Genomic DNA, 25,668 nt, shown 5'->3' on the forward strand with positions numbered 1-25,668 from the left:
TTGAGGTTTGCGATGCGGATGTTGTTGGTGGTGGTAATGGTACTGTTGGTGTTGTTGTCGGTGGTACTGTTGATGCCGGTGATGCTGCTGGTGCTTGTAAACTTTGCACCATATTCTCCAAAGCCACTACCCGAGCGTGAAGCTTGTTGACTTCTTCTACTACACCGGGATGATTGGCGGTTCGGACGAGCGGATGAATAAGATCCAGAATTTGAGATAGTATATTATCGTGACGAGATACTCTGGAAATGAGAGAGAAAATGGTGTCTCGAACAGGTTCGCCGGTGATAATGCTAAAAACGAACATATATTTCATAGCATTATCCCTCAAGAAAGACAAGCTTTTAGTTGCAATTGTTCTATTTACAAGTGATATTCGTTTAAATAATAAAAGGTGATGACAAAAGACATATTCGACGAATTGAAGACGCAAACGACCAAAAAGCTCAAAAGTACAAAGTACAATCAAAGAGGTTCCAATTATTGATAAGAAATGCCTCGAAATTACAAGAGTACAAGATTCAAAACGCAAAGTACAAGATATTAAATTGTACGCAAGGACGTTCGAAAATCCGGAACCGGGACCAGAGTCAACTCTCAACGCTCGACGCAACGGACTAAAAATTACAAGTCAACTATGCACATAAATATAATATAATATTTAAATAAATACTAAAATTATTTATATATTATATTTATTTATATAATCCGTCGACAAGCTAGGAGCCAAGGCTTGGTGAGCTGTAAAAACAAACTCCGCGACTCGCGGAGTTTGAAGAAGGAAAGGGCCGCGAGTCGCGGAGTTCCCTTGGACTCAATTCCCTATAAAAGCCAACGCAGTTCGACGAGTTTTAATATCATATATATATCAATCTCTCTATATCTATACGTAAATATTTATATTTTAATTTTAATTTTAATTTTAATTTTAATTCTAATAATAAGGGTATGTTAGCGAATGTTGTAAGGGTGTAAGTCGAAATTCTGTCCGTGTAACGCTACGTTATTTTTAATCATTGTAAGTTATGTTCAACCTTTTTTTTTAATGTCTCGTAGCTAAGTTATTATTATGCTTATTTAAAACGAAGTAATCATGATGTTGGGCTAATTACTAAAATTGGGTAATTGGGCTTTGTACCATAATTGGGGTTTGGACAAAAGAATGACACTTGTGGAAATTAGAATATGGGCTATTAATGGGCTTTATATTTGTTTAACTAAATGATAGTTTGTTAATTTTAATATAAAGATTTACAATTGGACGTCCCTATAAATAACCATATACACTCGATCGGATACGATGGGCGAGGTATTTATATGTACGAATAATCGTTCATTTAACCGGACACGGGAATGGATTAATAGTCACTAGAATTATTAAAACAGGGGTGAAATTATGTACAAGGACACTTGGCATAATTGTTAACAAAGTATTAAAACCTTGGGTTACACGCAGTTGATAACCTGGTGTAATTATTAAAAAAAGTATTAAAATCTTGTTACAGTTTAAGTCCCCAATTAGTTGGAATATTTAACTTCGGGTATAAGGATTATTTGACAAGGACACTCGCACTTTATATTTATGACTGATGGACTGTTATGGACAAAAACCAGACGGACATATTAAATAATCCAGGACAAAGGACAATTAACCCATGGGCATAAAACTAAAATCAACACGTCAAACATCATGATTACGGAAGTTTAAATAAGCATAATTCTTTTATTTCATATTTAATTTCCTTTATTTTATATTTAATTGCACTTCTAATTATCGCACTTTTATTTATTGTTATTGTATTTAATTGCACTTTTAATTATCGTACTTTTTAATTATCGCAAGTTTATTTTATCGCACTTTTATTTATCGGAATTTCATTATCGTTATTTACTTTACGCTTTAAATTAAGTCTTTTATTTATTTAATATTTTTACATTTTGTTTTAACTGCAACTAAAGTTTTAAAATCGACAAACCGGTCATTAAACGGTAAAAACCCCCCTTTTATAATAATAATAATATTACTTATATATATATTTGTATTTTTATAAAATAAAACTAATATAGCGTTAAGCTTTGTGAAAAAGATTTCCTGTGGAACGAACCGGACTTACTAAAAACTACACTACTGTACGATTAGGTACACTGCCTATAAGTGTTGTAGCAAGGTTTAAGTATATCCATTCTATAAATAAATAAATATCTTGTGTAAAATTGTATCGTATTTAATAGTATTTTGTTGTAAAAATAAAGCTATTTTATATACACCTCGCATAACATCAAGTATTTTGGCGCCGCTGCCGGGGATCGCCGAAGCGAAACGCCACACATAAAAAAATGCTTTTTTATAAAAATACGTTTTAAATATTCGAAAACATAAAAAGAAAACAAAAATATAAATATTTTTAAGAGTTTGTGAAATATTTAAGTTTTATAAAGTTTCTTTATTTTTATTTTATAAAAATATAAGTTTTATTTAAATATTTTGTTTTTATTTAAAACATAAAATCAAAAACCGAAAAAAAAATTTATATATAAATCTAGTTTTAAGATTTTTATTTATAAAATTGTAACATATTTTTATTTCTATTCTAGTTTTTAAAATATAAGTTTTATTTAAATTATATAAATATTTTAATTAAATTAAAAATAGAAAAATAAAAAATATATATATAAATAAATAAATAAACCAAAACCTGTCAAACGAAGCTACCTAATCTGAATTTTCGAACCCCGCGACTCGCGGATTTTCCAGCTTCGGGCACCGCAACTCGCGGAGCCGCCCTGACACACGTGACCAGAAACCCTAATCGCAATTAATACGGGGTAATTATTATTATTATTAACTTTAAACCTAATTAGGTTATTTATATTATATTAATTAGTTTAGTTATTTTATTATTTGTATTATTTAATTAAATTAGTTTAAATAAAATATAAAATTAATAGTTTTATAAAATAAATAATATAAAAATAATATTTTTATAAAAAATTGTACTTTTTACAACTTTTAGTATATTTTTATATTTTGTCTCTTTTTAACTGTTTTAGCGTAATATTTGTATTTTTCGCTCATTTTTAGTTTTTAAATATAGTTTTTTGCCATAGTTATTTTTACTTCTAGATTTTTAGGCCTTGCCGTAAAATCCCTTAAGTACTTTTTCTTTAGACTAAGATTTAGGTGCTTTAGAATTTTGCGACGCTTTTTTAAGTTTTAGTTCCTTTTTAAGATATTGCCATTTGGGATATAGTTTTACTTGTAAGCTTTAATATATTTAGACGCCTTTTACCTATGTATCAATTATCATTCCAATTAGTAATCTCAATTTACGATTATAATTTTAAGTTAGTGATAGTAATAAGGTTGGGTTAGTCAAGTATTTTAAAGTTTTATAAGTCACTCTTTTTCTTTCTTATTTTTCGACGCCTTTTATTTTTCGACCTTTTTCGACGCACTCTTTTTCTTTCTTATTTCTCGCTATTCTAGTTTTAGGACATAGATTTTTATTCTACTTCTTATCTAAATTTCTTAAAATTACGAAAATTTATTTTAAGTGGTTAAATTGATAGACATCAAAATTTTCTGGTTCGTAGTAATAGTTGGATTTGTACGTGGACCGGGTTATTGGAGCCAAACAGTCCTCAATTATATTGAGACCAAACGAATCCTGCCCCTCTGCTGCATCTTTTGGATATTCGAAACGTGGGCAAAATCAGAAAAGTCTATTAATTGGATAACTTATATAATTTTTCTTTCCTTTTAAAAACTAATAGGATATTCAGTGAATGCACCGAGCAAGACGTTCACCACCTTTTGTACGTTCACCACCTGTAACTAGATCAAGACATCTAGCTAATATTGTCGCCGTTGATAATCCATTTTTTGAACCCGACCTCACAATTTAGAATCCGGAGAATATTCAGGGACAATTCATAGATCCTGAACCACTAATTTTTCCTCCGGAACCACCAATCATTCAAACAGAGATTGTTGAGGAACGAACCATTAAATCAGAATCCTCTAGTGATTCCGATTCAACAATTTCAAACATGGAGAATCTGGAACCTTTAAGTATGGAAGACCGAATGAAAGCTAAATGCACTGGCCAAGGTCACGCAATTACTCATCCAGACATTAATGCGCCAGATTATGAAATCAAAGGAAAAATTCTACACATGGTGACTAATCAATGCCAATTTAGTGGTGCGCCGAAGGAAGATCCAAATGAACATCTTCGTACCTTTAATAGGATCTGCACACTATTTAAAATAAGAGAAGTTGAAGATGAACAGATATATCTCATGTTATTTCCCTGGACTTTAAAGGGAGAAGCCAAAGATTGGTTGGAATCGTTACCTGAAGGGGCGATTGATATATGGGACGTTTTAGTTGAAAAATTTCTTAAACAATTCTTTCCGGCATCTAAAGCCGTAAGACTTCAAGGAGAAATTGTTACGTTCACACAAAATCCAAATGAAACTCTATATGAGGCGTGGAAAAGATTTGGAAAGTTGTTGAGAGGATGTCCGCAATATGGTTTAGACACCTGTCAAATAGTACAAATATTCTACCAAAGATGCGACATCACTACAAGAAAAGACATAGATATAGCAGCTGGTGGTTCTATTATGAAGAAAACTGAAACTGATGCTTATAAAATTATTGTTAACACTGCTTCCCACTCACATGAGTGGCACCAAGAAAAAGGTATCGTTAGATCATCTAAAGCAGTTAGAGCCAATTCTAGCCATGACTTAGATTCCATTTCAGCAAAGATAGATGCTGTCAAGAGACGAATGGAAAAGATGACTAAAGATATACACTCAATACGAATTAGTTGTGAGCAGTGTGGAGGACCACATTTGAAAAAAGATTGTCTCAGTATTGAATTAACAATGGAACAAAGAGAGAATGTTTCATATCTAAACCAAAGGCCTGGAAATAATTATTAGAATAATTATCAACCGCCAAGACCGATTTACAATCAAAATCAGAATTATAACCGAAATATTCCATACAACAACCAACAAGGTCCTAGTAATCAACAAGTATCCAACAATACTTACAACCAGCAAAGACCTAATTTTCAAAACAAACCACCACAAACCGATGATAAAAAGCCGAATTTAGAAGATATGATGACGAAGCTAGTTGAAACTCAAACGCAGTTTTTCACATCCCAGAAACAAACCAATGAACAAAATGCTCAAGCATTTAGAAATCAACAAGCTTCTATTCAAAACTTGGAACAAGAAGTAAGTAACCTAGCAAGGTTAATAGGTGAAAAAAAATCGGGAAGTTTACCTAGTGATACAAATGCTAACCCCCGGAATGAAACAGCTAAAGCCATTACCACAAGAAGTGGTACAAGACTTAAACCACCTGAAAAACCTGAAACTTCTGATGAAACTATTCCTACTCCACAAGAACTACAACCTGAACAAGATAAGAAAACAGAACCGGTAGTTGAAAAGGTTAATGAAGATAACACAGTTAAGGCTAAACCTTATGTTAAACCATACCAACCACCACTTCCTTACCCCGAGTAAAATGAAAAAAGAGAAACTTGAAGCCGAGCAATCCAAATTCTTGGATATGTTTAAACAGATAAATGTAAATCTACCTTTCATTGATGTGATTTCAGGAATGCCTAGATATGCTAAATTTCTGAAAGATCTAATCACAAACAGAAAGAAAATGGAAGAACTCTCGACCGTTACTATGAATGCTAATTGTTCAGCAGTGCTGTTGAATAAGATACCAGAAAAACTATCTGATCCAGGAAGTTTCACAATTCCATATTTTCTGGGAAGTCTTAGTTCAATAGAAGCATTGGCAGACTTAGGTGCTAGTATAAATTTAATGCCGTATTCACTATACGCTAAACTAGACCTTGGAGAATTGAAACCAACACGAATAAGCATACAACTAGCCGATCGATCAATAAAATATCCTAGAGGGATAATGGAGAACATGCTAGTTAAAGTTGGTAATTTAGTATTTCCAGTAGATTTTGTTGTTCTGGACATGGAAGAAGATTCTCAAGTTCCTCTCATATTAGGAAGACCATTCTTAAACACGGCTAAAGCAATGATAGACGTGTTTGGTAAGAAACTGACCCTAAGTATAGAGGACGAGACTGTTACCTTTTCAGTTGATAGAGCAATGCAACAACCGCAATCTGCAGATGATACATGTTATTATATTCAAACTATAGATTCACATGCAGAATTGTTAGAAGAATTTCCAGAATTACAAGGAACAGGAGAATGTTCTTTAGGAGAAGGTACTGAACCAATTGATGAAACTGAAATGTTAGCTACACTAATAGCTAATGGATATGAACCAACAACAGAAGAAATTCAAATGCTAAAAGAAGAAGACAGATATCGATATAAATCATCGATAGAAGAACCTCCGACATTAGAGTTAAAGCCACTTCCAAACCATTTGGAATACGCTTATTTTGGAATACGCTTATTTACATGGTGAATCTGAATTACCTGTAATAATATCATCTTCTCTTACTGAAAATGAGAAATCTCAACTCATTTCTGTGTTGAAAGCTCATAAACCAGCCATTGCATGGAAGATTCATGATATTAAAGGAATAAGTCCTTCGTATTGCTCACATAAAATCCTTATGGAAGAAGGTCATAAAATGTATGTGCAACGCCAACGAAGACTAAATCCTAATATGCAAGATGTAGTTAAAAAAGAAATTATTAAACTGCTAGATGCAGGATTAATTTATCCAATTTCTGATAGTCCATGGGTAAGCCCAGTTCAATGCGTGCCTAAGAAGGGTGGCATGACTATCATTACAAATGAGAAAAATGAACTTATTCCTACTAGAACTATAACAGGATGGCGTGTTTGTATTGATTATAGAAAATTAAATGACGCCACCAGAAAAGATCACTTTCCCTTACCTTTCATTGATCAAATGTTGGAAAGATTAGCCGGAAATAGTTACTATTGTTTTCTAGATGGTTTTTCTGGATACTTTCAAATTCCAATAGCACCCGAAGATCAAGAGAAAACTACGTTCACATGCCCTTATGGTACTTTTGCTTACAAACGCATGCCATTTGGACTTTGCAACGCCCCTGCAACCTTTCAAAGGTGCATGATGGCAATTTTTCACGACATGATAGAAGAATGCATGGAAGTTTTCATGGATGACTTTTCAGTCTTCGGTGATACTTTTGAATCATGTCTAGTTAATCTGGAACGAATGCTTATTAGATGCGAACAATCAAATCTAGTACTTAATTGGGAGAAATGCCATTTCATGGTTAAAGAAGGCATCGTTCTTGGTCATAAAATTTCAAAGGAAGGAATTGAAGTGGATAGAGCTAAAGTAGATGTAATTGCTAAACTTCCACATCCCACCAATGTTAGAGGAGTTAGGAGTTTTCTAGGACATGCCGGTTTTAACCGACGTTTCATAAAAGATTTTTCTAAAATTGCCACTCCTATGAATAAACTTCTAGAAAAGGATGCTCCATTCATCTTTTCAGATGAATGCATCAAATCTTTTAATATTCTTAAAGAGAAACTCACTAATGCGCCGATCATGATAACACTAAATTGGAATCTACCGTTTGAACTAATGTGCGATGCAAGTGATTTTGCAATGGGAGCTATTTTAGGACAAAAGATTGAAAAAAGATTTCAACCTATATATTATGCTAGTAAGACGTTACAAGGAGCACAAACAAATTACACAACTACTGAAAAAGAACTCCTAGCTATTGTCTTTACTTTTGACAAATTTCGTTCATATCTCGTTCTAGCAAAAACGGTGGTCTATACCGACCATTCTGCTCTTAGATACCTATTTTCGAAACAAGATGCCAAACCAAGATTAATCCGTTGAATCTTACTCTTACAAGAGTTCGATATTGAAATACGAGATAAAAGAGGAGCAGAAAATCTCGCCGCTGATCATCTTTCTCGTCTTGAAAATCCCGAATTAGAAGTTCTAAATGAATCGGCCATACAAGACAACTTTCCTGATGAATATCTATTGAAGATAGATTATAATGAAATTCCATGGTTTGTAGACTATGCAAACTACTTAGTATGTGGATTCCTTGAAAAAGGATTGTCGTACCAAAAACGAAAGAAATTCTTCAATGATATAAAACACTATTTTTGGGAAGATCCACATCTGTTTAAAAGTTGTCCCGATGGAATAATACGCCGATGTGTATTCGGAGATGAAGCTAGTAAAATTTTAAACCATTGTCACACAGGACCAATAGGAGGGCACTATGGGCCTCAACTAACAGCAAGAAAAGTTTACGATGCTGGATTCTATTGGCCTACAATTTACAAAGACGCACACCTTCTTTGCAAATCCTGTGATGCTTGTCAAAGGGCCGGAAAAATAAGTCAACGTGATGAAATGCCACAAAATTTCATTCAAGTATATGAAGTATTTGACATTTGGGGTATTGACTTTATGGGTCCATTTCCAAAATCTCATAATAATCTCTATATTCTCGTAGCCATTGATTATGTATCTAAATGGACAGAAGCACAAGCTCTCCTAACTAACGATGCACGAGTTGTAGTCAACTTTTTAAAACGTCTTTTTGCAAGGTTTGGAACACCGAAAGCTTTAATAAGTGATCGGGGTACTCATTTCTGTAATAATCAACTTGAGAAAGTTCTTAAAAGATATGGAGTAACTCATAAAATCTCCACCGCTTATCATCCACAGACAAGTGGACAAGTTGAAAATACCAACCGAGCTTTAAAACGTATTCTAGAGAAAACCGTAGGATCAAATCCGAAGGTATGGTCCATTAAATTGGAGGATGCACTCTGGGCTTTTAGAACAGCCTACAAAACTCCAATTGGAACCACACCTTTTAGACTCGTTTATGGAAAAGCATGTCATCTTCCAGTAGAAATTGAACACAAAGCATCTTAGGCTTTGAAGACATGTAATCTTGATTTACATGAAGCTGGACGTCTACGGTTAAGTCAATTAAACGAATTAGCAGAATTAAGACATGAAGCATACGAAAATTCATTAATCTATAAAGAAAGAACGAAGAAATGGCATGATAAAAGAATCAGAAGTTCAAAAGAATTTAAAGAAGGAGACAAAGTTCTTCTTTTCAATTCACGATTCAAGCTATTTCCTGGAAAATTGAAATCAAGATGGTCTGGACCATTCATAGTCAAAAGAGTTTTTCCATACGGAACGATAGAATTAATAAATTCAAATGGAATTGAATTTAAAGTTAATGGTCACAGAGTTAAACATTACATAGATAGTCCAATGGAAGTTGACAATGAAGTTAATCACAATTTCGATTCCACAACTAACTAAGTGTGGGGAGAATCAAGTCTTTTAAAGGATAATATGTATTTCTGTTAGAGTTAGATTTTCTGTTTTCGTGTAGTTCTCAAAAATGGAACCCGAATGGTCTTTCCCTAGCAGACCCTAAAGAACTAGTCTTCTTCCCCCATTCTGAATTTTTATTTTTTTTTAGGAAATGAAGACTTCCTGTGAACTAAACCATGGTCTAATGCTACACGCTTTGATCACTAAACGTAATAATGACACACTTCCGAGTGAACTAGTATCAGTAATCAGAGAAAGATTGGACGGAGTAAGAAAAGAATCCAGATGCGAAGATAATAAATTACAATTTGGTAAAGGAAAATCAAAATTCGCAGCGAAAAGAAGAGCACGACACCTAGAAAGATGTCACAAATGCGGAAAATGGTCACATGGAGGTAAATGTTCAAATAATAAAACCTATTCAAACACCGAATTTGTTACTTTATGCAGAGACAGACCGTTCATATGTTTAGAAGAAAAAACACTGAATGCTCGAGGTTACGCCTATGTAGCCATGGAAAATCAATAAACCGACTATCTTATGAGTGGGATAGATCGTATCACTAAGAATACTATCTCACAGGTAAGTCTGTACAGTTTTTATTTTTATTTTTAACCTTTTGATAATAAACGCTAATTTGTTCGCTATAAAGTATTAAATTGGTATTCGATGAAATTAGGTTTGGCGACCGAAATTATTGATATCATTCAAAAATTTATTACATCACTGCAAAATTTAACGTTTATTCTTAAGGTATAAATATCTTTAATCAATCAACTCAAAATATTTCAAAAATTTGTCATGAGTTAAATTAGGTCATGGAACTGAAATTACTTTACCGAAAAGAGGGGTGTATATTTTTGATAATATTTGATTGATTAAAGTGGGATAAAAAGACAAAAAGATTTTTAATTTTATTTTTACCATGTTTTTAAAATTAATATATAAATCTTAAATTAATATTGTAAACTTTGTAAAATCAATATATTTAAGTTTGTCAATATTTGAAAAATTAATATTTTTAAGTTTGTATGTATAACAACAAAAATATAATATAAGTTTGGTGTGAATTTATAATATGAATTTTTAATTTAAGTTTGGTGTGAATTTATAATATGAATTTTTAAATTAAGTTTGGTGTGAATTTTTAATTTTTAAAATATGAATTTTTAATTTTATGCATTTTAAATTTAAGTAGTGTGAATTTAAAAACAAAAAAAATTACTTTATTTATCTAAGTTAAAAATATGATTTATAAAATTCGTCGTAAGTTGAAGACTAGATCTTTGAACCGAAATTGCTTTACCCGAGGGAGGGACGAGAACTTTTATTATCATTATTTTTAATCTTATTAAATTAAAGTATGCCAAAAACATTAAAAAACCCAAAAATCTTAGCTTTTAAAACAATCGCTACAAAAAGACAAATTTTAAACTTTTGTCGAAGGACGGACTAGGACATCGATCCGAAACGACCTCGTCCTAAAACAAAGGAAAACAAAATTTTAAATTTATTTTATATTTGTTTTATAAGTTAAGGTTTATTTAAAAAAAAAAACAAAAAACAAACACCGCGACTCGCGGTATTTGAAAGAGCCAAACGCCGCGACTCGCGGAGGGTCCAAAATACTGAAAAAAATAAAAACGCCAGAGCAGATCAGATTGCACACACTCCACAAAATATACTGCGAAAAACACCCGAAAATCACCTCTAAAATTCGAATTTTTTCACCATTAATCATCAAATCTTTCACAAAATCATGTTGAGAAGGATGTTATCAAGGAATTACTCAAGTAAAATGGTAAATTTCTACACCTAAACACCATTTAATCCGAAAATTGGTGTTCTTGAGCAATTTTTTCCCCAATTCGATTTTGATGCTTTTTAGTGTAATTATGCTTAAATTGCTTATGTATTATGCTTGTATAACCTAGATTGATGCTATTTAACATGATTAGAAGCCTTAAACTTCAAATTTTGAGTAATCTAGGGTTTGTGTTCTTGAGCAATTTGGGGCTTTTTGATATAAACAGGTTATGGCCAATTTTTGTCATGAATTGTTGCTAAATTAAGTAGTGTAACATGTTTAGGTAGTTAAATGATCCAAACTTTGAGCCTAAACATGATTTTGAGAATTAAAGTGGACTTTTTCAAGTCTAAAATTCATGAACTTGATTTTTGAGAAATAATGCCATTTGAAACTTGTTTAAATGCTAGTAATGATTATTTTGACATGTTATTTGAGTTGAATGCTTATGAACTTGGCGAACATTTTCGTATATGCTTATTTGAAAAAGTGTAGATTTGATAAAAATATGAAAATGAGCTTAAGTTTGATATAAATTGAACATGTCATTGTAATTATTTTGATTGATGATTTTGCTGACACTAATGCATATTTGGATGCACAAAAATTGTGTTTGATGTGTTTTGCAGACTGAAAGGGGTGAATCTTCATCCCAAGCTCGCAATGCTCCTACTGAGAATGTGGAACAACAGGAGGTGGATAACTACTACAAACAAGATATACCTCATCCAGTTATGACATTTTCTGATATGCACTTGGAAGATTTGCACCCGAACTTGAGATTTGACAGACGTTGGATAGATTATCCAAAATACCAAAGAGGCTTGCACACTCTTCATTCTAAAGCTATTGAAGTACTTAGGGTAATAGAATGGGAACCGTTAGAAGCTGTAGAATTGTCCGGGCCAATTAGGGAATTACTTACACAGAGGTATGGTAATTCTACTTTTAACGATTGGGTATGTTTATTCAACATGCGTAGACCTGTATATAAAGTATGGTGTGAAGAATTGTTGTGTAGTATAGAAATAAATGATCGGGTAACTACTTTAACCGATCGATCTTTTATTAGATTTTTGTTAGGAAGTTCGATGCGCCACATGTCTTTACTAGACATGGCTCAGGCCTTACGTATATATACGCCTGAGGAGTTAGCATCTGCCGATTGTAGAGGGTTGATATTAAATGGTAGAAAGATTGATGAAAATTTTGATACACATGGTGTATGGAGTCAAATGACTAGCCATCACCAATTTAAAGGGGGAAATTACTCTTATTTGGATATAGATAGAGCAGAGTTAAGAGTAATTCATAGGTTTTTAGCTAATTCAATTACACAAAGAGGTAAGAATAAGAAAAAGGTAAATGAACAGGATTTGTTTTACCATATGTGTATTCGAGACCCACAAAGCGCTGTAAGTATACCGTATTGTGTGGGTTATTATTTATCAGCTATGGTTAGGGGGATGAGACCGCACAGTATAATAGGAGGTGGTATATTTATTACACTAATTGCTGAGTATCTCAATGTGGATATAAGTCGAGGGGAATTATTAGTAAAAAGAACCAGAACCCCGCGATACAATAGGTTTAAATGTATACCATGGTGCGAAGGTTTTGAAAAGGCGAAATAACGCCGCAGTAGCATACCATGGAAGACATCCACAGGCTGAGAGAAATCAACAGCAAGGTAATGTGGGAGGGGGAAATGAAATGACAGAAATGCAAAGGTTTATAGCTTCACAAGAGTACGAAAATGGTAGACATCGAGCATTTAAAGATTGGCAAGTTCATCAAAACTAAATCATAGCTTATTGCCAACAAATAGGTAGAAACTATATTCCTACTCCAACGCCCATATTTTCTCCCTGGTCTATAGAGATGCAACCACCGTATCCTACGTATAACCCTGCCGAAGCATTTTATAACACATACGGTTATGCATGGAACCCCTACTGGTATCAGTATCATCCCTAGTGTACTTAGTTTTATTTATTTTATTATTTGTAATATTGATACATTTAATACTTATGTTGGAATTGTATTAGTTTTTATAATTTTCTAACTTTTATTATTATATTTGAATAATTTTTGAATGTGGGGTAATATACCAAACTTCAAAAATATGTACATATATTTGTAGTTTATCTTATGTATACAACAGGGTAAAACAACGCATTTTCAAAGACTGGCATTAAGTTCAGCAAAAGTAACTAATTTTGACGACAAGATGCAAAATAAATGTGATATAACAATAAGACGGAATGAACAAATGATATGCACCATTTATCATTCGGCAAACAAACACAAATATGTTTGGAAACTTTGGTAAAATTTAATCATTTCTATGCTAATCACCCTCAATAATTTAAATTGTTACTGATTTCTTGCAAATGAGGGCATTGCAAGATCTTAAGTGTGGAAAGGGGTTAAATTCTTTCGGATTTTTAAAATTTTTACTTTATACACTTGGTTACCATTAAAAATACTACTAAAGCAGTAGTTGTATTAGAATCTAGTGCTCTCTGCTAATAAAGAACAGCCCTAGTCTTATATACTGACTACCCAATTCTAGTAAAATTTTTCAAAATTTTCAACTAAATGAATTTAAAATCATGTTTATACATATTTATGAACGATAAAACTAGGTGTTAACACCGAAATTATTGTTACCTTGGAAAGGACATAAATTGAGAAACAAACCAAAATGTTAGAATTCATTTAAGAATGGAATAGAGGAGAACAAAAAGGAAAATAAAAGCCAAGTGTGGGAAAATTCACCAAGTTATCTTAAACATATGTCACATATTTTTGTACAAATAATTTAAAATACTTTTGTTTTGGACGATAATTAACTGTTTTACCCGATTTACTGTAAGAAAGATGGATCTACACGATGAATCAATTCCATCATTAAAAGGAAGTAAAGTCTTCCGAAAAAGAAACGCGCTTCTTGATTTAGGTCATGAAGTTGTCGTCCAGACCAGCTGTAGGTTGACGAAAAACCTAGAAAAGTCATCACTAAAATCAGCAGAAAATCCACGGACCTCAGCATAAAACAGGGTCGCCAAGTGGTCAGACTTTTCCTAACCATGAGAGGATCTGTCTTGTAAAATGGGGAGGACGCCGTGCAAATTAGCTTGATAAGACTAATGAATCAGATCCCCAGAAAGGATAATCTCCTTAAAGATTAAAAATCAGCTTTTAAGACTGATATTACTCAATCTTTGAGATTGACCTTAAAGAATGAGAATTCAAACTCATGGAATTCAATGATATCTAAACTCGAGCTTGAACGAGAAAATATTTTGATCAAAATTATAAACCGATTTGTTTTTTTTTTTGAAAACCCATTTTCAATGCGTTCATTACCATTGAACGTAAAATTCTAGGAATTCACCTGGAATTCATTAGGTCACCTGAACCAAATCGGGTGTCAACCGTAAGAACGGTGGTTGCATAGCATGGTCAAAGACAGGACCTTATGCCAGACCGAAAAATTATAAGGGTGAGCTTTACTATTGCTCCTACCAAGGATAGTAATTGCGTCCGACACGTTATATACCATAATTAAAAGCATGTCAGGGGACATTGCCTTAACAGTTGCTTGTTCAACGCTTTCCTTTACAACCGGACGGTAGTTTATCGAAAGGTAATATTCGGAACAAGTAAACTGGACGTGTTGCTTTCCCAATACAAGGTTAGCAAGTGGGTGACACAAAACCACAAGTTTTGAGCTAAAATTTTCAAATATGAAACCCACCAAACCCACAAAAAGAATTTGCAAACACCGGTAAAGGGTTATTTCGGAAAACTTATCTAGGGTAAAAACTAGATTTAATTTTCAAAAGATCAAATGTTTTCATAAAGATCCAATTTCCTTAAAGGATCTAAATTTTATAGTCATGTGGGACTGTAAACCTTATCGTTACTACCATTATTTATACCGCCATATCAAAATCACTGATGTACAAAGTGTGAAGAATAAAGAAGTGATTCGTGTGATGTATTATATTATTTCAAGTTATGTATTGCTTGAGGACAAGCAACGTTCAAGTGTGGGAATATTTGATAATGCTAAAAACGAACATATATTTCATAGCATTATCCCTCAAGAAAGACAAGCTTTTAGTTGCAATTGTTCTATTTACAAGTGATATTCGTTTAAATAATAAAAGGTGAAGACAAAAGACATATTCGACGAATTGAAGACGCAAACGACCAAAAAGCTCAAAAGTACAAAGTACAATCAAAGAGGTTCCAATTATTGATAAGAAATGCCTCGAAATTACAAGAGTACAAGATTCAAAACGCAAAGTACAAGATATTAAATTGTACGCAAGGACGTTCAAAAATCCGGAACCGGGACCAGAGTCAACTCTCAACGCTCGACGCAACGGACTAAAAATTACAAGTCAACTATGCACATAAATATAATATAATATTTAAATAATTACTAAAATTATTTATATATTATATTTATTTATATAATCCGTCGACAAGCTAGGAGCCAAGGCTTGGTGAGCTGTAAAAACAAACTCCGCGACTCGCGGAGTTTGAAGAAGGAAAGGGCCGCGAGTCGCGGAGTTCCCCTGGACTTAATTCCCTATAAAAGCCAACGCAGTTCGACGAGTTTTAATATCATATATATCAATCTCTCTATATCTATACGTAAATATTTATATTTATATTTTAATTTTAATTTTAATTTTAATTCTAATTCTAATAATAAGGGTATGTTAGCGAATGTTGTAAGGGTGTAAGTCAAAATTCTGTCCGTGTAACGCTACGCTATTTTTAATCATTGTAAGTTATGTTCAACCTTTTTTTTAATGTCTCGTAGCTAAGTTATTATTATGTTTATTTAAAACGAAGTAATCATGATGTTGGGCTAATTAGTAAAATTGGGTAATTGGGCTTTGTACCATAATTGGGGTTTGGACAAAAGAACGACACTTGTGGAAATTAGAATATGGGCTATTAATGGGCTTTATATTTGTTTAACTAAATGATAGTTTGTTAATTTTAATATAAAGATTTACAATTGGACGTCCCTATAAATAACCATATACACTCGATCGGATACAATGGGCGGGGTATTTATATGTACGAATAATCGTTCATTTAACCGGACACGGGAATGGATTAATAGTCACTAGAATTATTAAAACAGGGGTGAAATTATGTACAAGGACACTTGGCATAATTGTTAACAAATTATTAAAACCTTGGGTTACACGCAGTCGATAACCTGGTGTAATTATTAAACAAAGTATTAAAATCTTGTTACAGTTTAAGTCCCCAATTAGTTGGAATATTTAACTTCGGGTATAAGGATAATTTGACGAGGACACTCGCACTTTTTATTTATGACTGATGGACTGTTATGGACAAAAACCAGACGGACATATTAAATAATCCAGGACAAAGGACAATTAACCCATGGGCATAAAACTAAAATCAACACGTCAAACATCATGATTACGGAAGTTTAAATAAGCATAATTCTTTTATTTCATATTTAATTTCTTTTATTTTATATTTAATTGCACTTCTAATTATCGCACTTTTATTTATTGTTATTGTATTTAATTGCACTTTTAATTATCGTACTTTTTAATTATCGCAAGTTTATTTTATCGCACTTTTATTTATTAAAATTTCATTATCGTTATTTACTTTACGCTTTAAATTAAGTCTTTTATTTATTTAATATTTTTACATTTTGTTTTAACTGCAACTAAAGTTTTAAAATTGACAAACAGGTCATTAAACGGTAAAAACACTCCTTTTATAATAATAATATTACTTATATATATATTTGTATTTTTATAAAATAAAACTAATATAGCGTTAACCTTTGTGAAAAAGATTCCCTGTGGAAGGAACCGGACTTACTAAAAACTACACTACTGTACGATTAGGTACACTGCCTATAAGTGTTGTAGCAAGGTTTAAGTATATCCATTCTATAAATAAATAAATATCTTGTGTAAAATTGTATCGTATTTAATAGTATTTCGTTGTAAAAATAAAGCTATTTTATATACACCTCGCATAACATCAGCCGGTAAGTGCTTCAGGTTCTTCGCCAAGAGGGCAATGTGGTGGATGGAAGGGATTGCCTTCTTCTTATCTCCAATAATTAAGTAGTCTACGAACCCATCCCCAATTCATCCAGAATAGGTGATGGCTGATGGGTTGATCCATTTCGGTTACACTGTCTTCAGAATTCAGGTGAATATCCATATTGGAATAGCTGTCGGAGTTTAAGGAATTTGAACTAGATACATGATCCATCTTGTATAATTAGGGAGATGATTTTTGATATGAATTAGATTATAGAATTTAGTTTGGTATTCTTCAATACATAATTTACATATGTATATATAATACCAAATTCCATAAATCACGGAGAAATTTTCGGAAGATGTCAGGAAAAATTTACAGTAACAGATACGCTAAGATATGAATTTTGTCTATACACTATTCATGCAATCAATGCAGTAAAACGTGTCTAGACTAGGAATGATAAGTAGGTAATTTTCGATAAGAAATGATAAGCAAAACTTTTGACATGCAGACACGGTCGAAGTCCAGACTTACTAATGCATCCTAACCACTATCAGTTAGACATACTCATGCAAGACCTGGTTTGCTAGGACCAACGCTCTGATACCAACTGTGATGATCGCCCCAAATCTATATGGACGAACACGTCATTCATCGATTTCATTGCGAGGTATTTGACCTCTATATGATACGTTTTGTAAACATTGCATTCTTTTGAAATGGCACACCATAAATGTATATTTAAATCAAAGGTTTTCGACATCTGATGATTTCTACATATAGACAATCACCGTAATAATAGTTTACAATAGTACTTCTGTTGACAATGCAGTCAAAATAAGATACATGGTGATTATTTGGTGAATGCAACGTTTCCTCGAAAAATATGCCATGTAATGTAGTGACCCGAACTTTTCCATGTTTATATATATTAATTGAGTTTGATATTTACATGATTAAATGTTTCCAACATGTTAAGCAATCAAACTTGTTAAGACTTGATTAATTGAAATATGTTTCATATAGACAATTGACCACCCAAGTTGACCGGTGATTCACGAACGTTAAAACTTGTAAAAACTATATGATGACATATATATGGATATATATATAGTTAATATGATACTATGATAAGTAAACATATCATTAAGTATATTAACAATGAACTACATATGTAAAAACAAGACTACTAACTTAATGATTTTTAAACGAGACATATATGTAACGATTATTGTTGTAAAGACATTTAATGTATATATATCATATTAATAGATATTCATACATGATAATATCATGATAATATAATAATTTAAAATCTCATTTGATATTATAAACATTGGGTTAACAACATTTAACAAGATCGTTAACCTAAAGGTTTCAAAACAACACTTACATGTAACGACTAACGATGACTTAACGACTCAGTTAAAATGTATATACATGTAGTGTTTTAATATGTATTTATACACTTTTGAAAGACTTCAATACACTTATCAAAATACTTCTACTTAACAAAAATGCTTACAATTACATCCTCGTTCAGTTTCATCAACAATTCTACTAGTATGCACCCGTATTCGTACTCGTACAATACACAGCTTTTAGATGTATGTACTGTTGGTATATACACTCCAATTATCAGCTCTTAGCAGCCCATGTGAGTCACCTAACACATGTGGGAACCATCATTTGGCAACTAGCATGAAATATCTCATAAAATTACAAAAATATGAGTAATCATTCATGACTTATTTACATGAAAACAAAATTACATATCCTTTATATCTAATCCATACACCAACGACCAAAAACACCTAAAAACACTTTCATTCTTCAATTTTCTTCATCTAATTGATCTCTCTCAAGTTCTATCTTCAAGTTCTAAGTGTTCTTCATATATTCTACAAGTTCTAGTTACATAAAATCAAGAATACTTTCAAGTTTGCTAGCTCACTTCCAATCTTGTAAGGTGATCATCCAACCTCAAAAAATCTTTGTTTCTTACAGTAGGTTATCATTCTAATACAAGGTAATAATCATATTCAAACTTTGGTTCAATTTCTATAACTATAACAATCTTATTTCAAGTGATGATCTTACTTGAACTTGTTTTCGTGTCATGATTCTGCTTCAAGAACTTCGAGCCATCCAAGGATCCGTTGAAGCTAGATCCATTTTTCTCTTTTCCAGTAGGTTTATCCAAGGAACTTAAGGTAGTAATGATGTTCATAACATCATTCGATTCATACATATAAAGCTATCTTATTCGAAGGTTTAAACTTGTAATCACTAGAACATAGTTTAGTTAATTCTAAACTTGTTCGCAAACAAAAGTTAATCCTTCTAACTTGACTTTTAAAATCAACTAAACACATGTTCTATATCTATATGATATGCTAACTTAATGATTTAAAACCTGGAAAAACGAAAAACACCGTAAAACCGGATTTACGCCGTCGTAGTAACACCGCGGGCTGTTTTGGGTTAGTTAATTAAAAACTATGATAAACTTTGATTTAAAAGTTGTTATTCTGAGGAAATGATTTTGATTATGAACATGAAACTATATCCAAAAATTATGGTTAAACTCAAAGTGGAAGTATGTTTTCTAAAATGGTCATCTAGACGTCGTTCTTTCGACTAAAATGACTACCTTTACAAAAATGACTTGTAACTTATTTTTCCGACTATAAACCTATACTTTTTCTGTTTAGATTCATAAAATAGAGTTCAATATGAAACCATAATAATTTGATTCACTCAAAACGGATTTAAAATGAAGAAGTTATGGGTAAAACAAGATTGGATAATTTTTCTCATTTTAGCTACGTGAAAATTGGTAACAAATCTATTCCAACCATAACTTAATCAACTTGTATTGTATATTATGTAATCTGGAGATACCATAGACACGTATACAATGTTTCGACCTATCATGTCGACACATCTATATATATTTCGGAACAACCATAGACACTCTATATGTGAATGTTGGAGTTAGCTATACAGGGTTGAGGTTGATTCCAAAAAATATATAGTTTGAGTTATGATCAATACTGAGATACGTATATACTGGGTCGTGGATTGATTCAAGATAATATTTATCGATTTATTTTTGTACATCTAACTGTGGACAACTAGTTGTAGGTTACTAACGAGGACAGCTGACTTAATAAACTTAAAACATCAAAATATATTAAAAGTGTTGTAAATATATTTTGAACATACTTTGATATATATGTATATATTGTTATAGGTTCGTGAATCAACCAGTGGCCAAGTCTTACTTCCCGACGAAGTAAAAATCTGTGAAAGTGAGTTATAGTCCCACTTTTAAAATCTAATATTTTTGGAATGAGAATACATGCAGGTTTTATAAATGATTTACAAAATTGACACAAGTACGTGAAACTACATTCTATGGTTGAATTATCGAAATCGAATATGCCCCTTTTTATTAAGTCTAGTAATCTAAAAATTAGGGAACAGACACCCTAATTGACGCGAATCCAAAAGATAGATCTATTGGGCCTAACAAACCCAATCCAAAGTACCGGATGCTTTAGTACTTCGAAATTTATATCATATCCGAAGGGTGTCCCGGAATGATGAGGATATTCTTATATATGCATCTTGTTAATGTCGGTTACCAGGTGTTCACCATATGAATGATTTTTATCTCTATGTATGGGATGTGTATTGAAATATGAAATCTTGTGGTCTATTATTATGATTTGATATATATAGGTTAAACCTATAACTCACCAACATTTTTGTTGACGTTTTAAGCATGTTTATTCTCAGGTGATTATTAAGAGCTTCCGCTGTCGCATACTTAAATAAGGACGAGATTTGGAGTCCATGCTTGTATGATATTGTGTAAAAACTGCATTCAAGAAACTTATTTTGTTGTAACATATTTGTATTGTAAACCATTATGTAATGGTCGTGTGTAAACAGGATATTTTAGATTATCATTATTTGATAATCTATGTAAAGCTTTTTAAACCTTTATTGATGAAATAAAGGTTATGGTTTGTTTTAAAATGAATGCAGTCTTTGAAAAACGTCTCATATAGAGGTCAAAACCTCGCAACGAAATCAATTAATATGGAACGTTTTTAATCAATAAGAACGGGACATTTCAGTTGGTATCCGAGCGTTGGTCTTAGAGAACCAGAATTTTGCATTAGTGTGTCTTATCGAGTTTGTTAGGATGCATTAGTGAGTCTGGACTTCGACCGTGTTTACTTGAAAAATGATTGCTTAACAAATTTTGTTGGAAACTATATATTTTTAACATGTGAATATTATGTGATATATTAATCTCTTAACGCGTTTGATATTATGTGATAGATGTCTACCTCTAGAACAAGTCCCATTGACTCACCTAATAATAATGAAGAGTCAAATGTAAATAGGAATGATTCGTGGACTGATTCACAAGTTCCCGAAGAGGAACCGGAAGAAGAGTCGGAACCGGAAGAAGAATCAGAACCGGAAGAGGAGGAACCGGAGGAGGAAATAGAACCGGTGGGGGAAATAATAAAACGGTTAAGTAAAAGAAAATCCTCAACCAACCGACCAAGGTTAATTATGGTCAATGGTGTTTTCGCCAAGGAAGTAAAATATTGGGAGGATTACCAATTCTCCGATGAATCGGATTCCGACGAGAATTCCGATGATGTTATAGAAATTACCCCAACTGAATTTAAAAAGGCAAAAGAAAATAATAAGGGAAAGGGCACAAAAATAGAAAAATCTAATTCCAACCCCGATGAACTTTATATGTATCGTCAACCCCCGAAGCCCTTAAGTTGTAACAATGACCCGGGAACCTCTAAACCACCAGGTTTTTCTAAACCAATGTGGAAAACGACGGCTCATATTAGGGGAACATCATATATCCCTAGAAACTTGGAAAAACGAACCAAAACCGAAGAAGAAGAAACGAGCGAGTCGGAATAGGATAGTTGTATTCATGTGGTGTAATATATGTAATATAGTGTGCTTATGCTTTATGATATATGTAAAAATTGCTTGTATTAATAAGTAATTTTTTTTATGAATCTAACTCTTGTCTATTTTACAGTTTAAAAACACAAAATGGATAGACAACCCAATATTTTAAGAGACCTACCCGGAGACATGATTGATGAAATCTTGTCTAGAGTCGGTCAGAATTCCTCGGCACGACTATTTAAGGCGAAATCAGTTTGTAAGACATTCGAAGAACGTTCCAAGAATGCCTTGGTTTATAAGAGGCTTTCGTTCGAAAGATGGGGGATATCACATTGGGAAATCTATAAGTTACGATGTGTTTACTTTGACGCATATATTTCGGGGAACCCAAATGCTATTTTTCGCAACGGGTTAAGAAATTATTTTGACTCAATGTATCCGAATATAGGACTTCATGATTTAGAAAAAGCGGCTAACATGCAACATAAAGAAGCATGCTATGCTTACGGGTTAGTAATGTTCGCTTCTCACCAAAGTGAGAAAAAGAACATCGGGCTACAACTATTAAACAAAACGTTCCCACAAGTGACGGAATCGGTAATTGGGGTAAGAAATGAGGTTTTTTAGATTGTTACGGGACTGTTGGACATTACGTAACCCTCGTCCCTTTGACGACATTACAACACGCTGTCTTATCAACAGCCATAACGATTATGTTCCACAAGACCAAGGATGGGAAGTAGTCCTAGTAAAACCAGAATGCATGACTTGTTTCTGGACGTATGAATTACGTGTCTTTATTGCCTTTGCTGAACGACTTGTGTACTAGCTAGAATTATCTTCACAACTATATCTTGTATCAAAGTTATTGTGTGCTATATTTCATGCTTTATGTAAAATAAGCGGTATTGTAAGTTTGTAAAATATTGTATAAAAGTTTGAACGCGAAATATTATTATAATCAGTTTTTTATATAGAATTGTAGTAGTTGAATTGTATATTAGCTATTAAGTATGAACTTAACGGGTAGGTACTACCCGAATTTAAACTTATAAAACGCTAATATGAAGAAAAAGCTTTTATAAATGAGTTCATATTATGCTACGAAATACTATTAACTACTCTTAATATTCTGTATGATTAACTTGTTCCATTTGACTATTTTGAAGGAAATGGCACCGACTACTCGACACACCGTGAATATGAATGAAGAGGAATTCCGTACTTTTCTAGCTTCAAACATAGCCGCAGTACAGGCTGCGCTACATACCAACAATAACCTTGGATCTAGCAGTACAGGAAATCGTGTAGGATGCACCTACAAAGAATTCACTGCCTGCAAACCTTTGGAATTTAATGGAACCGAAGGACCGATCGGATTGAAACGGTGGACCGAGAAGGTCGAATCGGTGTTTGCCATAAGTAAGTGTACTGAAGAGGACAAAGTGAAGTACGCTACGCATACCTTCACAGGTTCTGCGTTAACATGGTGGAATACCTATCTAGAGCAAGTGGGACAAGACGATGCGTACGCACTACCGTGGTCAGCATTCAAGCACTTTATGAACGAGAAGTACCGTCCCAGAACTGAGGTCAATAAGCTCAAGACAGAACTTAGAGGGTTACGAACCCTAGGATTTGATATTACCACGTACGAAAAACGATTCACAGAATTGTGCCTATTGTGTCCGGGAGCATTCGAAGATGAGGAAGAGAAGATCGACGCGTTTGTGAAAGGATTACCGGAAAGAATCCAAGAAGATATAAGTTCACACGAGCCCGCCTCCATACAACAGGCATGTAGAATGGCTCACAAACTAGTGAACCAGATTGAAGAAAGAATTAAAGAACAGACTGCTGAAGAGGCCAATGTGAAGCAAGTCAAAAGAAAGTGGGAGGAAAACGGTGATAAGAATCACCAATACAACAACAACAGCAATTACAACAATAATCGCAACAATTATCCCAATAATCGTAACATCAATCGCAACTACAACAAACGGCCCAACAACAACAACAACAACAAAAACAACTACAACAATCATCCCAACAACAATAATAACCGCAACAACAACAACAACAACAATCAGAAGCAGCTATGCCAAAGGTGTGAAAAGTATCACTCGGGGTTCTGCACCAAATTTTGCAACAAGTGTAAAAGAAATGGTCATAGCGCGGCGAAGTGTGAGGTCTACGGACCAGGGGTTAATAGAACGAAAGAAACAAATGGTGTCGGAACGAGTAATGGTGGAGCAAGTAGTGTCGGAGCAAGTTATGCAAATGTAGTTTGTTATAAATGTGGAAAACCGGGCCACATTATTAGAAATTGCCCGAACCAGGAGAACACGAATGGAAAAGGCCGCGGAAGAGTTTTCAATATTAATGCGGCAGAGGCACAGGAAGACCCGGAGCTTGTTACGGGTACGTTTCTTATTGACAATAAATCTGTTTACGTTTTATTTGATTCGGGTGCGGATAGAAGCTATATGAGTAGAGATTTTTGTGCTAAATTAAGTTGTTCATTGACGCCTTTGGATAGTAAATTTTTACTCGAATTAGCAAATGGTAAATTAATTTCAGCAGATAATATATGTCGGAATCGAGAAATTAAACTGGTTAGCGAAACATTTAAGATTGACTTGATACCAGTAGAGTTAGGGAGTTTTGATGTGATAATCGGTATGGACTGGTTGAAAGAAGTGAAAGCAGAGATCGTTTGTTACAAAAATGCAATTCGCATTATACGAGAAAAAGGAAAACCCTTAATGGTGTACGGAGAAAAGGGCAACACGAAGCTACATCTTATTAGTAATTTGAAGGCACAAAAACTTATAAGAAAAGGTTGCTATGCTGTTCTAGCACACGTCGAGAAAGTATAAACTGAAGAAAAGAGCATCAATGATGTTCCCGTAACAAAAGAATTTTCCGATGTATTTCCAAAAGAATTACCGGGACTACCTCCACATCGATCTGTTGAATTACAAATAGATCTTGTACCAGGAGCTGCACCAATAGCTCGTACTCCTTATAGACTCGCACCCAGCGAGATGAAAGAACTGCAAAGCCAACTGCAAGAACTATTAGAACGTGGTTTCATTCGACCAAGCACATCACCATGGGGAGCTCCTGTTTTGTTTGTCAAGAAGAAGGATGGTACATTTAGGTTGTGTATTGACTACAGAGAGTTGAACAAACTTACCATCAAAAACCGTTATCCACTGCCGAGAATTGACGACTTATTTGATCAACTACAAGGCTCGTCGGTTTATTCGAAGATCGATTTACGTTCTGGATATCATCAAATATGAGTAAAGGAGGATGATATTCCAAAAACTGCTTTTAGGACGCGTTATGGTCATTACGAGTTTATGGTTATGCCGTTTGGATTGACTAACGCACCAGCTGTGTTCATGGACCTTATGAACCGAGTGTGTGGGCCATATCTTGACAAGTTTGTCATT

Source organism: Rutidosis leptorrhynchoides, chromosome 11 (assembly GCF_046630445.1).
Source record: "Rutidosis leptorrhynchoides isolate AG116_Rl617_1_P2 chromosome 11, CSIRO_AGI_Rlap_v1, whole genome shotgun sequence".
In the NCBI taxonomy this organism is placed as follows: Eukaryota; Viridiplantae; Streptophyta; class Magnoliopsida; order Asterales; family Asteraceae; genus Rutidosis; species Rutidosis leptorrhynchoides.